Source organism: Rhinolophus sinicus, linkage group LG01, assembly GCF_036562045.2.
Source record: "Rhinolophus sinicus isolate RSC01 linkage group LG01, ASM3656204v1, whole genome shotgun sequence".
In the NCBI taxonomy this organism is placed as follows: domain Eukaryota; kingdom Metazoa; phylum Chordata; class Mammalia; order Chiroptera; family Rhinolophidae; genus Rhinolophus; species Rhinolophus sinicus.
Window position 1 is genome coordinate 197706063 of NC_133751.1, and position 16541 is coordinate 197722603.

Sequence of the window (16541 nt, forward strand, 5' to 3'; positions counted from 1 at the left end):
ACACTTGGACACCATACTGTGCTATCACAATATTATTGACTATATTTCCTATGCTCTATATTACATCCCCATGACTTATTTTGTTTTGTACCAGGAACTTTGAAATTTATTCCCCTATACTTTTTTCCCCTTTTAAAAAATTTTTCAATTACAGTTGACATTCACATTATTTTATATTACTTTCATGTGTACAGCACAGTAGTTAAACATTTATATAATTTATGAAGTGATCCCCCTGACTAGTCCCCATCTGGCACTATACATAGTTACTACCATATTATATTGATTATATTCCCTATACTTTACATCCCCATGACTATTTTATAACTACCAATTTGTATTTCTTACTTCCTTCACCAACCCCACTCCCATCTATCACCCCAATAAATCTAGTATCCATTTAACACCATACATACTAATTATAATATTATTGACTGTACTATTCCTTGTGCTCTACCGTACATCCCCATGACTACTGTGTAACAACCAATTTGTACTTCTTAATCCTTTCCTTCTTTTCACCCACCTCAGCCCTCCTCCCATCTGGCAACCAACAAAATGTTTCTCTGTATCTATGAGTTTGTTTCCATTTCATTTGTTTGCTTATTTTGTTCTTTATATTCCACTCATAAGTGAAATTATACGACATTTGTCTTTCACTGTCTGACTTACTACACTCAGTACAATATCTTCTAGGTCCATCCATGTTGTTGCAGAAGGCAAGATTTCATTCTTTTTTTACACTGAGTAATATTCCATTGTATATGTGTATGGCCTCCTCTTTATCCATTCATCCATGCAGGGACACCCAGGTTGCCTTCATATATTGGCCATTGTAAATAATGCTGCAATGAACATACAGATGAGCACCTCTTCTCAAAGTAGCATTTTGTGTTTCTTTGGATAAATAATGAGATGTAGGATTACTAAGCCCTTCTTTGTCTCTTGTTAGACTTTGTTTTAAAGTCTATTTTGTCTGGTATAAGTATTGCTACCCCAGCTTTTTCTTTTTTTGTTGTTTTTTTTGTTTCCATTTTCATGAAATATTTTTTTCCATTCCTTTACTTTCAGTCTATGTGTGTCTTTCGATCTGAAGTGAGTCTCTTGTAGGCAGCATATGTAAGGGTCTTGTTTTCTTATCCATTCAGACAACAGTTTTTGATTGGAGCATTGAATCTATTTACATTGAAAGTAATTGTTGAAAGGTATGTAGTTATTGCCATTTTATTATTCATTTTTTTAATTTTTTTATTATTTTTTATTTTGTCTTAAAGAAGTCCCTCTAAGATTTCTTTAAATAGTAGTTTGGTGATGAACTCCTTTAGCTTTTTCTTGTCTGGGAAGCTCTCTATCTGTCCTTCAATTCTAAATGATAGTTTTGCTGGGTAGAATAATCTTGGTTGTAGGTCCTTACTTTTCATCTCTTTGAGTATTACTTTCCAGTCCCTTCTGGCCTACAAAGTTTCTATTGAGAAATCAGCTGACAGTCTTACGGGAGTTCTCTTGTAGGTAACTAACTGCTTTTTTCTTGCTGCTTTTAGTATTCTTTCTCTGTCTTTAACTGTTGGCATTTTAATAATGATGTATGTTGGTGTGGGCCTCTTTGGCTTCATCCTGTTTAGGACTCTCTGCATTTCCTGAGCTTGTGTATTTATTTTCTTGGCCAGATTAGGGAAGATTTCCATCATCATTTCTTTAAATAGGTTTTCAACTCCTTGCTCTCTCTCTTCTTCTTCTGGTACCCCTATAATGTGAATGTTGGTATGCTTGTTACTGTCGCAGAGGCCCGTTAAACTTTCCTTATTTTTTTGGATTCTTTTTTCTTTCTGTTGTTCTATTTGGGTGTTTTCTGTTACCTTACCTTCTAAATTGCTGATTTGATCCTCTGTTTCCTCTAATTTACTATGGGTCCCCTTTAATGATTTCTTCATTTCAGTTATTGCATTTTTTATTTCTGACTGGTTCTTTTTTATGTTTTCTATCTCTAGTTTTGTGTTTCCTATCTCTTTGTTGAAGTTCTCTCTGAGATTGTTGAGCATCCTTATAACCAGTGTTTGAAACATGAGTCTGGTAGATTGCTTGTTTCCATTTTGTTTAGCTCTTTTTCTGGAGCTTTGTTCTATTTTTTCATTTGGGACATGATTCTTTGTCTCCCCATTTTGGCTGTTTTCCTGTGTTTGTTTCTATGTACCATGTTTCCCCCAAAATAAGACCTAACCAGAAAATAAGCCCTAGCATGATTTTTCAGGATGCTCATAATATAAAATAAGCCCTACCGTATTTTCCCCCAAATAAGACTGGGTCTTATATTAATTTTGGCTCCAAAAGATGCATTAGGACTTATTTTATATTATGAGCATCTTGAAAAATCATGTTACAGCTTATTTTCTGGTTAGGTCTTATTTTCGGGGAAACACCGTGTTAGGTAGGGATGCTATGTCTCCCAGTCTTTGGAGAGTGGCCTTATGTTGTTGGTATGCCTTGGAGCTCAGTGGCACAGTCTTCCTGGTCATCTGAGCTGTGCACTCCAGGCATGTCCCTTGTGTGTGCTGTTTGTGCCCTCCTCTTGTAGTTGAGCCTTGGTTGCTGTTTGCACAGCAATGAGACGGATTGACTCTCAGGCTCATGGTTGTGAGGATTTGCTGTGACTATAGTGGAGGAGCTGTGGTGCAGGGGTTGGTCCTCCAGAGCAGGATCTGCCTCAACAGGACCCTGGTACCTGTCCTATCCACCCCTTGGGTGTGTCACCCTGGGAGTTGGCTGGGTGATGCTCCAGCTTGTTTCAAAGCTGGCCACTGGGGGTGCCAGCCCCAGGGTCATCTGGGAAGGGACCTGCTGCAAGTCAATTTCAGCCACAGCCCATGCCACACCCAGGGCCATGTGGCATGAGCCACAAAGCAATCTGCAGATGGCCACCACCTGTGCTGTGCTTGGAAGTGCCTTGAGAGGCCAAGTCACGAATGAAGGCTGGCTGCCACTAGTGCTGAGCTTAGGGCTGTTTAAGCCAGAGGTACAGGACATGCTCAAGCCAGATGCTGCTTGTCTGGGTTCTGTGAACCTTTGCGAAACCCTAGGAAAGTCTGAAGCATGAACCAAGGCAGGCAGTTTGTATGAAGAAGTCACTGGAAGAGACTTGGGCGGCCCCACAAGTTGGGAAGGGCATGGTCTCAGAATCACCAGGGTGTAAAGAACCAATGGTGTCAACCAGCTTAATGGAGACTCAGCTGCCTGCATTTGCACACCAGGAATGGGGAAGGCTCATCAAAGAAACAATGGCCTCTGTCAGCACCTCTGTCTGGGAGAAAGCTGCCCCTCCAGTCCCGTCCTGAAGTCAGATAACTTCCTGTCGCCTTTCCAGCTGCTGCCCCACTGCTGGAACTCAGAGTGAGTGATTCCACTGGTAGGTAAGTCCATGCATGGTCCCTTTAAGAGGAGTGCCTAGGACTCCAGCTGCCCTGTCTCACTCAGTCACAATCTCTGCTGGTTTTCACAACCAGAAATTATGGGGGTTCTCTTTCAGGCACTGGAACCCTGGGCTGAGGAGGCTGGTGTGGGGTGTCTGAGATCCCTTGCTCCTCCCGGGGCACTTCTGCAGCCGAGATATCTCTTCCAACTTTTAGTGGTCACACACGGGTGTGGGACCAGCCGGTTCCGCATCTCTGCCCCTCCTACCAGTCTCGAAGTGGCATCTTCTGTTTGTCCGTAGTTGTAGAGCTTTGGTTCAGCAAGGTTTCAGGCGATTCTCAATGATGGCTGTTTTGTAGTTTAGCTATAATTTTGATGTGGTTGTGAGAGAAGGTAAGCACAGCATCTATATACTCTGCCGTTTTGACCGGCTCAGCTCAGCCAATATTTTTTTGAAGGAAAAAGTGCAGTGATGTAAGGTCATGGCAGTAAATCTCAGAGGCAGTAGTCAAAGTCACAGAGTGGTGGGAGGAAAAACAAAAAACATCTCTGGCTTCACGGTCAGTTGTCACTTTCTAGCTGTTTGGCCTGTATTACTTATCGCTTCCCCTCTCAGCTTCCTTTTCTGTAAAATGCGGACACAGATGTCTACTTCACAGGATTTATAAAAGCACTAAGTGCAATTGTGTATGCAAATCAGTGGACATATAGTATCAACAAACACAGTTTTTTGGCGGGATGATGGTCACCCTCTTGTACGTGTTTAAAAGACGTAACTATTTTTCCCTTCCTTCCTTCTAATTTCTCTTTGTCTTCTCACTCTTTTTTTGATCTCCTCTGCTAGAAATATTTTGGTGAGTTTATAGCTTTGTTCTTCCATTTAAAAATATTTACTGAGCAGTTACTCTGTGCCAGGCCTGGTTCTAAGTTCTGAAGACACAACCCTGAATGAAACAGACAAGGTCTATGAGCTCATGGAGATAATATTCTAATGGAGGAAGACTGATAAGTAAGAGGTAAGCAAGTACATATACTAGATCATTTCTGACAGTGATATGTTAAAAAAAAAAGAACAAGGCTGTGTGAGGAGACAGAGACAGCTGGAAGAAGATAGAAGAGAGAATGAACGAAGGCTATTTTAGAAATGGTGGTCAAGGAAGCAATCTCTAAGGATATGATATCAGACAAGAAACTTGAAGGAAGTGAGGAAATAGCAATTGGAAAATGTAGGAAAAGAGAGTTGTGGGCAGAATGTTTGCAAGTGAAGTGAACTTGATGGGTATGAGGAGAAAAGAAGCTCAGAATTCTTAGCTTTTAGCAAACGAGAAAAGGAGAGTGAAGCTGAAGGTGGAGAGACCGGACATGGCAAAAAGTTTGGACTTGATTCTCAATCTGGTGGGAGGGTTTTGAACGTTGGACATGTTCAAAACATGATTTGGTTCATGTTTTGTAAGGTGCATTCTGCTGTTTGGAAAATAGATCTGAGGGGTGACAATGGTAAGAAAGCATGCAAAGGGATGCCTTGAGAATTACTGCTGTCATCCAGGTGAGAGATGGCTGTGGCTTGGCCAAGGGTTCTAGCAGCTGCGATGGAGAGAGGAAAATGGCTTTGGGCTAAGTTTTGAAGAAGAGCTGATAGGACCTACACAGGTAAAACATGGGCCATGAAAGGAAGGGAGCGACCAAGGATGACTCCTAAGCTTTTGGCTGAGCATTTGTTTGTTGGGCTCTCTCCATTTCTCTACTGTGCATTTTAAACAGGAGCAATTTCTTGCATTGTACGAGATGAGCTCATTTAGGTCTATATGTGCTATATTCAGTAAGAACCGAGACTGGGCTATAGAACTAAAGAAGAGATGTTGATCATTTCGAATCCTTTAGGTTTTGTGCTTTCTGTGTACCTGGGGTGCATTACTTTGCAACTTTTACTTCAATTATCCTCCAACTGTCCCAGTTTCCTCCTCTTCTCCCTGGCTCCCACGTCTGTGGCTTCCTCTGCATCTCACCAGAATAGGAACCGCTGTGTAGGGCACAGCAAGTTCAGCAGACTTGGCATGGGCCCTGGTGATGAGCCCTGCCCTTCAGGTGGTGTGGCCTCCTGGCTTGGGGAATCTGGAAAGCTTTCCTGGCTCTCTGTGCTGACCCGTCACAGGGTTTGGGAACCGGAACAGAGCAGAGCAGACCCCCATGCATGCCACCTTTGGTTAGAGTCTGAGGGGAAAGGGGCTGCTGCAGCCATGGTGTGTCTGGTACTGAATCCCCAGCACTGCTGCTTTGGGCGGACTCTGGGACGTGGTATAGACTGTGGATGGTTTCTCCTCTATAGTGCTTCTGCAAGTATTTTGGGGAGACTTCCTTAACTTGTCTGAACAACAATTCCTGTGTCTGTAAAGATGGGGACAGTAATAATGAGTGCTTCTCAGGGTTACTGTGAGAGCTGACTTGATTGGAGAGGCAGTAAAAAGCCAAGGCAAGCATGACAAACTTGGCTTGGAGTCCAGGATCAGACTGACCAGGTTCTTTTCCATCTGGATTCTGACATTGGAACAAGCTTCTTAACCTCTCTGTGCCTCAGTTGCCTCATCTCCAATAAGAGGATAATAATAGTACCTACTTCAAATGGCTATTGTGTGAATTAGATGAAATGTTTTGTGTAAAGTGCTTCAAACTGTGACTGGCATTTGATTGCAGCACATAAAAATAGCACTTGATAAGAGACATTTGATGATTGTCTGTTAGGAAAAAAATGATGCCTGTGAAAAGCACATTAACAACATAAAAACTTAGTTATTGTTTTTAATCTTTTACATCCTCCATTAGCCTTGACTATTCTGTTTTTCAGAAATAAATACAATTGTGGCATGTGAATCTCTGGGATTCAAATGAGAAGGTCACATGCTCAGATGCCTCCGGGGGTGAAGCAGGTACACAAATAAATTAGGGAAGCAGGCCCAGGATAATCCAGGAAACACACGATCTTATCTGTCTAAACAGGTTGCTGTCTATGACTTAGCCACAGCTGTTTCAGTGCTGGTTGTGTCACATGCGAGTTCTTCAAGGGGACCTGGAACTCTGGGCCTTTTAGATAAACTTAAAAACACCTTGCTGGCTAAAGAAATGTGTGTTTCAGGGGGTGGACCTGGCCCAAGGGCCACCAGTGTAGAAACTTGGATCTAGCTAACCGCAGATCAGTTTGTAAGGTCAGCTGCAAATGGGATCCAGGAAAGGTAATTTACCTGAGGATGGTTTAAGCACTAGAAACCACCAGGGCAGACAAACCCAGGTGGGTAATGCACCAGAAGCTCCTCTGGGGTAGGAGACAGGTTGGACTTGTGATGAAGGAGGATGCTTGTGATGAAGGAGGATGCTGAAACGATGACCCATGTGACCCGGCATACTTCAGAACCTGATGTAGGGCTGGCCCCAATGCCACAGATGTCTGTGGTTTGAATATACAGGTTGTTTTTTCACTTCCTTGGCAGTCAGGTTACACAGAGGCAGTATTGTTCAGTTCCCACTGCTTCCTGGGACCCGCGTTGCACCTGCTGTGCGTGGCTGTGGCATCCTCCATAGTTGGGCAACTGCTTGCCTTTGTCTGGACGCTCCTGTGGGCTTTACCTGATAGACAGGCATTTTGGAGGGATCATACACAGGAAGGCTGCTAGAATCAGGTCATGTAAGCCAGTTCACTAAGCCGAGCTGTGGAACAGGTGCATAGACAACGCTGGAGCTTAGTTTCACTTTCAGTGACACTATAGTTTTCATAGCTCAACAAAGCCAATTAAAGTTTTATGATGTTTATAGAATGCTGTTCCATTCACTGGCAGAGAAAAGCAAAGTACAAAATCAAGGGAAAAATAAAACCTTAATAATTACTACTAATATTCAAAACGAGAATCAAATATCTAATATTCTTTATAAGTTATAAGACAATGCTAGTTGATCAATGGTTCTTAGGAGGGGCAGTTTTGCCCCCCAGGGGACATTCAGCAATGTCTGCAGACAATTTTGCTTGTCACAACTGAGGGAGGGGTTTGCTACTGGCATCTCGTGGATAGAGGCCAAGGATGCTTCAAAACAGCCTACAATGCACAGAATATTCCCTCACAACAAAGAATTATGGGGAGCAACATGTCACTAGTGACAAGGCTGAGAAACTTGCAATAGGATGAAAGAAAAAAAATTTCATGAGTGTTAGCGTGAGAAGGTAACTTTAGAAATGAAATTAGGGACATAAGTTAAAGGCTGCTGTACACTGGGTTAAAGGTGTATATATGTATGATTATAGCAAATTACCCTCTTCATGAACTCTTAGCTGGATTAATTAAACTAATTACATGTATTATAAATTGTATATTATATGTTATATATGTTTTTATATATGTATACATACATACATACATATATAGGCATATATATATGTGTATATGTGTGTACATGAAGCACCCTACCTACTCTTATAATGGGAAACTGTTTTCACTATTAAAGGAGCTTAGGCTGCACATAGATGTATCCCCAAAAGAGCAATGTGTTCATATCCAGAGCAATAATCATACAAACAGACAGAACCTGAAGAGCAAAACCTAGGGTCCTCGGTCCTAAGCGGAGCTACCAATTGTGTCTTCTCCTCCAACTGCTCCCAGTAGGGGATAGAGTTTGTATTTTTTTGACATCTGGCTTTACTGACAGATGTTTTCAATACAAAGGGAATTCAAAGGCCAGTAAACAGAGGCTGCTGAGGAGTTCATGAGATAGATGTGCTGTGGCTTCGTCACCATGTCGAGCACAATATTTGCTGGGAGGTGCCCCTGAATTGACAATGCAGGGCATGATTTCCAAAGGGCACGATTTCCACCTTCAGACATCAGTGTGAAGTTCAGGTGGAGCTGTTGCGGACAGAGGGCAACACAGAGTGGCCGGAAGGGATGGGATATTGGGATGAAATGCTGAATTTCGTGACATGTCTGATGGGAAGGAAGCAAGATTGGTGTCATGGATTTCTTTCTTTTTCTGCAAGACCAGCTTTGGTTTCTCTGAAGTATTCTTAAAGAAATAAGGCATTTCAATTTCCCTGCAGAGGGCAGGGAGTGGGACTTGGCATTTGGAATGAAATATGCACATAACTTGTTAAACTAGGTAGACTTTTTTCCTTGCCCAGAAACAACCTCATTATGCAACCTCGGAAGTTATAGATCACCCACATGAGCCAAACAGAAACCAAACCCCAAACTGGAATATTTACACGGGGTCTTTGAAATGTCTTATTTGTTAAGCTTAAATGATGTGCATTTCCCCAGGTTGGTGGTCCTCTTTCATATTTCCCATTATTATTAAATCTCTCTCCTTTGACCTCAAACAAAATAAGAAGAGTTTGTGCTTGCTGAGTACTTACCTGATGTTGTTGTAAACCCTTCACATAGAACTATTTATTTAAGCCTCGCTTGTGGAGTATGCATTGTAATCCAGTTTCCAGATAAAGGAAACTGAGGCCCAGAGAGGTTAAATAATCTGTTAAAAGTAATTCAACTAGTAAGTAAGGAGCTGAAATTTCAATGTAAGCTGTCTGGCTTCAAAATCTGTAACATAAACGCAACCTCGTATGGTCTGAAATCAGGATTTAGATTTTTTCTAAAGCAATATGAGTCAGTCTTGCCAGGGAGAATATTGAGAAAATTGATCACTTGTCTTTCCTGAGTTTTCTTGAATTATCCTTACTATCCTTGCAAGAAAAGAGTACTTATAAGTTTATAGGTTAGGAGGTATTTTAGGGCAGTCTTCCCAGGTTGATGAGATAGTAGTATACAAAAAAGTAGACTGTTAGACAGTGTTTTGAATTATATAGTTAAACTATGTAAACACTGAGTGGTGTTGGACAAGTTACTTACCATCTCTGAGCCTTGGGTTCCTCATTTGTGAAGTGGATAATAAGACACCATTGTATTGTAAAGATTAAATGCTATAATTCAAGTACAGTGTCTAATGCAGTGTCTGACCATAGAAAGTGCTCAGTAAATGTGAGTTCTTGCTTTTGCAGGGAGCCTAGTGGTGGAATTATAGAAAGGAGGTGAATTAGCAAGCAAATCTCAGATAAATGTCTTAAAACTGTGAAATTAAATTCTGGCTCTGCCACTAAGAAATTAGGAGACACCTTAGATAATTATTTGGCTTCTTGGAAATTTTATAAAGGACAGGTATGACATATTGTATGAGTCTATCTCTATCATTTACTAGGTGTCACTAGGTGACACTCTTAAAAACAATCCCAGGCAAAAGAAACAGACAAAACCCATGAAGAGGACGCTTGAGATGGGACACCTAATGTATCAATATTTTGATATATAGCAAACAGCTGTTACTATTTTGGTGCTAAGAAACATCACACAAGGACGGTGGCAGGATTTAAATAGCTGGAAGGGGTTTTTACAGATTACTTACTTTTTCTTGACACCAAGATAGTTAATGGTGGTTCAACATTTCATGAGTGAAGGAATGAAAAAAAAAAAAAAAGACACGGTGTGAAAAATAAACACTGGGGTGATGGGTGTAGCACAGGTAACTTGAAAGCCATGATAGATTTCCTCTGTTACAGTCTTCACGAGAGATGACTACTTTTCATTTCTGGGATTTGATGAGCTTCTCAGCTCTTTCCCATAGATTTGGATCCTTTTAAAATTAGGAAGGATCGCCCTCTAGAGGTCAAGCTAAGGAGAGAATACCTGCACCATGGTCTTGATTTCTGCAGATGAGGATTTGGGAGTTGAAAGAAACTCCTAATTTGAGAGGAGATGACTTTAAGAGGGGAAGGGACATTTCCCTATCGGGCTCATTAGTATAATTCAGGTAATTAGGTAATCCAGATTACTTCCTTTCTGAGGCTTCCCCATTATGTTAATTAAATAAAGCAGCAAATTTTTAATGACAAATCCCTTTCATAAGCAGCAAGTTCAAGAACACTAAACAAAAGATACGACAATTAATCAGCCATTTGTGTTTATTTACCCCCATCACTGCCATGAGTGATTGCTTCAACTTTGTATTCATTATTTGGTTAATTTGTCAAGACTGGACAGAAAGTATTGAAATGCCAGGTCCACTAAATTTTGCTTGTGCTCCTCTTATAGTGTCTGTTTATGAGTGTCCTGAAGTAAATTGATAAACTGCATGTAGTTAAGAGTGAGAAAGGCATGGTCATAGGGATAGCATGGAACAGAGGAGAAATCCTTTTGAAAATACAATCACGCTGGTAATTAATAAGACATATTTACAAATGCTTGAACATACTCGTAGTTAAAACTTTCATCTAAATTAAGTAGAATGTTTTTATTCAAAATTTACTTCACAATGAAAATGGCACTCAGTGAAGAGATTTGTATTGATCTGTTTTGATTACTAAAGATCCAATGCATTAATTTCAATATTAATAACTTTTCAGCTCTGGAAAGTCATTTTCAGAGCAACATAATTTGTATCTAGTGAGCAAGCTGGTAATCAAATGTTGAAGTTGTGTGATCTTTTTATATATGTGAATCCTTAATAAATTGGTAAGCAAAGTAATGGAGATTTGTAGTCAGTGTCACTGAGTTCTATGTTATTTACCATTCATATGTTTAGAAAGTTGTACTCAAAAAAAAAAAAGAAGGAAAACATTCATCTTTCTTTTAAGGTGTTATATGTATTTTGGAGTGCTTTTTGATTCCTCATTGAAAGTGAGCTGAAAGCTGATTGGATCTTAGCTGGCAGCTCTTTCAAGACCATAAATTCTAGGAGTCAGGCATAAAATCAGTAAATAAGAGTTATAGTATCAGTGAAGCACAAGTCAGTCCCTAAAGGCAGGATGTGAAATTGACTTGAAAAATACAGCACATAAAACTCATGATACAGATGTAGATAACCAGGAGGAAAAGAAGGTCTTCTTTGGTTCAGCACAGAAATTTAACAAGATACACAGGGAAGTATTTTTGCATCATGTATCTGAACTTTGTGTAGTTTTTGGGAAGTAAAATATCATTTAACTTAAAAAGCATGTTGAAAAATTTTTTTCCTATTATATTCCATAATGCCATGTCAATAAAGGACAATTTCACTAAAAAATGACCTAGAATTGTCTCTGTTGATCTTAAAGAATGTTGGGTTGAATGGAATGATTATTAACCTGAAATTTGTATTCATTAATTTTGGGGCGATGAAATCACTTAGCATTTGTTAAGCATTTAAAATTACAAAAAGTATAATTTGTTGTGTTTTGATGGGGTTACTTTTAGAAAAGGAAGGATAATAGTTAAAGATGTCATATTTAGTACTTGTAAAAGGATTGGGACACATTTTGTGATAAATTGATTGTAAGAAGTAAATATACACGTTACACACACACACACACACACACACACACACACACACACACACATATATATAATACATTTCATGTAACACACTGGTCATTATTTTTCTTTAAGACTAACTCAACTAATCTAGGTAGGATATGTGATATTGATTGGCCAGCAAAACAATGGTTTAAGGTGAAAATGTATGATGTCAGAAATGTGCATACCCCCAAACTTCTAAAATACATTTTATTTTATTATTGTATTTATTTTATTTTATTGGCTCTGCTTTTGATGAATAACAATTATGTACATTTTTATGATTAAAGTAATCCTCTATCATGATGAATAGAACCATCTGCATCAACCCAGAATGCTTTGTGTTGTGAAGACCTGTATCTCACAAGGGCAGGCTAAGTCATACCCTCAAGTCTGAGTTTGAGTTCCTTACTGCTGGCATTGAACCCACTGGTCAACCAGCTGCATTTTCCTTGAGGTTTGCATTGTGCCACAATTAGGCTGGCAAATTATTTTCTAGTGGATGTGGTTTGGAGGACAGTCACAGGAGCAACTTAATAGTTTTGAGCTTGAGGAGCTTGTTGTAATGCTCCCAGGGTATGAGTAGTGAATGCAACCCCTCAATGATGTGTTATTCAGTTCAGCACCGTGTTCAGAACAGCTCCTCGAAAGATGGTGTGCAATCGCATCCTGCTACTCACTCCGTGGGTTGCACCAAGAAAACACATGTAAAACCAGTGACGTTTGGCTCTGACCAGCAACAAGGAGGAGATGTATCTATCTCTTCCTGGATATATATATATCTTCTATTTTATTATATACCTTCTATTTTATTATATATATATATATAATTTATTATATTTTATTTTATATATGTAATATCTATTTTATTTTAAATTAATTCGATTTTATTTTATGCAAAACAGAGAAATGAGGAAAACATTTTAAAATTCTCCTGAGTGCTTAAGAGCCCGCTGGTGTTTGCTCAGTGGTGGTGGCGTGGGGTAGGGGGTAAAGAAAGAACAGTTAATGAGGGCCAAAGGGATAAAAAGGTCTGGAAAACTGTGACGTTGGCATGGAAGTGAGAAGAGCGGGGTGAATGTTTCCTAGAGTATTGACTTTTATATTAAAACTTTTTCTTTTTCTTTTTTTGGTTTTAGTAAGGGAGGAATCCCCACCGATTGACCTGAAGCGGAAGTGTTGTGACAGCATATTTGTCTCTTAATAGTACTATGATATTTACATAAAGATGCAAGAGAGAAAGTAAGAAAGAGAAAAGTAGTGTTGGTATTTGGGCATTGACATGCCTTTTTTTTTCTGGAAGAGAAGTCCCTTAAAGATACTCCGTGAGTTATAGAGCTTACGGTCAGTTGATTTGGAGTTGTTTTCAAATACTGAGTTCATCCGTTGGCAACATGAGGCTCAGAGCTTAACTTCAGTATTCCCTGAATACCAATGCTTCACTATTTAGCAAAAGGATGATGATAAGCGGTATCTGAGACTCTAATTTGACATCTACTCCCCCCGCTGCTCATGTTTTCTCTCTCTCCACTTTCAGGAAAGAGATCAACAATGTCCAACTTGCCTCATTTCATTCAAACGATTTGTCTAGAGGAAAGCTTTTCAAAAGAAGACACACAAATTTGCCTCTTTTTCCTGTCCTTATCCCAGCCCTCATGGCTGTGCCCAGTGCTTTCTGCAGTAGACTATAACGATTGAAAGCTGGCTCTAACTAAAGTGGAAAGGATGTTTTCTAGAGCAAGAGAGAGGAAAATGGTCACTGTTACTGTCCTAGAAATCTGTTAGCATTTTCGTCAGTCCTCCCAGGTTTTCAGAAGTTTATAACTTGGTAGCAACATGATTTACAAGCTCTGTAACATAAATTTACGGGAGGTGGAAAATCTCTTAGGCATTATTTCAGTGGCTGAAAATATGAAGAAAATTTTTGGTAAACAAGGATACAGCCAACCTTTTAAGTTTTATAGTACCTTGAGAGAGCTGAGAGGAAAGTGAAATAAATAACTCAGTAAGCAAAAATTGATTGAGTGTGGATGATATTAAGTGATAAATTGACTGATAAATTGACATTCAAGGACAGTGATACAGACAAATATAACATGGCAATTACGTAACTTTAGTATTTATCTGATGTTCCTAGAAGAGTATGTATGAGTATATGCATAAATATACATATATTTATGTATTCTACCTTCAGACGATTGTTAAACATGACTATAGATTTAATATATGCACATATTTTTTGATATAAGACAACTGCACAATGTATTATGATCTAAAATACGTGCTTTTTTCCACATCTACAAAGGAATTAAACGTTGAGGTAGAATGGAACATAAAAATATTCTTTGTTCATAAATTAGGTGTGAATCATATAAAGCCACCAGAACATTTTGTGAATCAAAGCCAAGGAATCTGAAGGACTTCAAATAGCTTTCTAAAGTTTCTGACTGAAATAGCCAAAGAATCTAGGGATGGAAGAATCTGGCTTTTTGGCCATAATAGTTCTATTAAATTTCTGAAGCCCTACTGACAGTAATAATTTTAGTAAGTTTGGAATGTATACTTTTTAGTATTCATGAAGATTAGATGTTAGACTGAGGGCAGAAAATCAAGAATAATGATTGAAAAGCCCAGGTAATATTCTCTCTCCATGTTATCTCAAATATATTTCCAAAATACCTGCCCAAAATCACTGGTAGTGGAAAAGTGGGATGAACGAAGTAGATAATATTGGGGCTCTGCCCAGACATTTCTGTATTCCTTTTTACTGCTTTTGAATCTCTCCTCTGTCAGTGTACTTTTTCCCCCCCAACAGTCTATGACTTTTCATAGGTCTGCCTTCAGGCTACTGGACACCTTTGTGCACAGAATTTATATTCTCTGGGGGCTGTCACTGTCACTGACAGGTGCAGGGGTATGAAAGCCCAACTCCTCATCTCAAATGGGAACCACTCTGAAGTGTAAATGACACTACAGAGTTCTCCAGCAGGGTCAGGCTGACACCACCCTCTAGGAACTCTGCCTGCGATGGCACCTGGCTGGGATTCCTCCCCTCCCTGTGTAGCTCCCTCCTTTTTCTTACCAGTTTTCTCCTTCCTGAATCAATCCCTTGCACATAAATCCTCACCTCAAAGTCAGCTTCTGGGAGACCAGACCCTAGACTGTGAAGAAACAGGGAAGGAGGTGAGCTGACTTACAAAGTCACACGGTTTCTCTAAGCATGTTTATTTTGGACATTATGTTAAACGTGGTGGGATATCAAGAGTGGAGATCACTTCAAAGGGAAATCACAATTCAGTGACTGCTTCATACCTATGGATGTCCTTGTTAATATCAGGAATTGTCCATCTCATTGTTAATCAATATAGTGGAGACTTTGGATCATTTTAGTATCATGTAACAGAAATGTTACTTAAACTGGTAGAAAAAAGAAAGTATATATTTGACCACATATCTGAAAAATCAAGCAGTGGCATTTTAGACACAGTGAACTCCAGGTGCAAAACATCATCAATAATGTTTCTTTCTTTCAGTTCCTGGTTCTGTTTTTCTTCATTTTGGCTTCATTCTTGGGCAGGTTTTCCCTTGCACTGACAAAGATGGCATCATGCCAGCTTAGCACCTTCTGAAAAAAAAAAGGCTCATCTTTTCCAGCAGTTCTAATAAAGGAAATAGAGCCAATTCTTTTTGAAACATATTGGGTCACAGGTCCATCCTGGAATCAGTAACTGTGGCCTGGAAATTCAGATGCTCCTATTGGTTAATCAGAATCACATGCTCACTTCTAGAGTCTGAGGATTGGTGCGGGATGGGGTCAGCTCATCCAATCAAGTGGCCTAGGAGTTGGAAAAGGGATAATTCCCTGAAAGACCAGGTACTGAACCTACAGAGAGCGCTGGATATTGGCCAGGCTAAAGCAATAGATGTCTCCTACAAGACATCTAATGGGTTTTAGAGTCTGTTTTTTAAAAGAGACAACAAAATGTGCCTTACTTCACTTCATAAGATCAACTTCAATCCCTTGTTTGAACTTCAAAAATTATAAAAGATTTTACTAGGCAAGGTAAGATTATAAGTTATCTTTCTCCAGTCTATGACTAAGGAACCATGCGAATCATACCCAATTTTCTTTATCTTACCAGATATTGACTCCAATATGATTTTGAAAGAGTTTGGAGAATACTTCTTTGAGTCTTGTAAAAGGTCAGACTCTGACTATATACTGATGACTCTAGCTGGGAATTTCTATAACGTCATGGAAAAGTTGGGTACATTAGTTACCTGGCCCTGCTATACAAGAAATGACATATTTTGAGACCTTTCAGGTTTCTGCAAAAAGTCACTACAGGGTTAATGGTAGAGCAAGTGCCTTAGCTCTCACTCTCTTTGATAAGAGTTTAAGTTTTCAGCAGATAATCAGCAAAGTGGATAATTTGCTGGGAGATAGAGTAGGCACTGTTTTTCTGGGAACTGCTCTTACACAAGTCTACTTACTTTTCAATGATGGGTTTTTCTTTGTAAGGAGCACCACATTATGCGAGGACAAGGGGGGGTTTTAATTATTAAGTTAAACAATAAACTCTTTAAATTACTTTAATTTCCAAGGGATTCAACAGTTCTATTAGTCAGGGTATATATAAGTAAATAACACCTCAAAACAATCAGAAAACCCTGCACAAAAGGCAAAAGATTAGAAAATACTCAGTACCCTGGGGCCCAGGTAATCTAATTAAAAGCAGCATTTTACAAAAGAAGTTGTCTTATGAAGCAGAAGAA

General features: G+C 39.4%; 1 long non-coding RNA gene across 1 annotated transcript in view; it reads left to right on the plus strand.

Moving 5' to 3' along the window:
• Positions 1 to 2461: 2461 nt before the first annotated feature.
• Positions 2462 to 16541, plus strand: part of LOC141567356 (uncharacterized) — a 56387-nt gene continuing 42307 nt past the window's right edge. The window contains exon 1 of the long non-coding RNA XR_012489956.1: positions 2462 to 4421. This is a non-coding gene — a long non-coding RNA (uncharacterized LOC141567356). The remainder of the gene's footprint in view (positions 4422 to 16541) is intronic.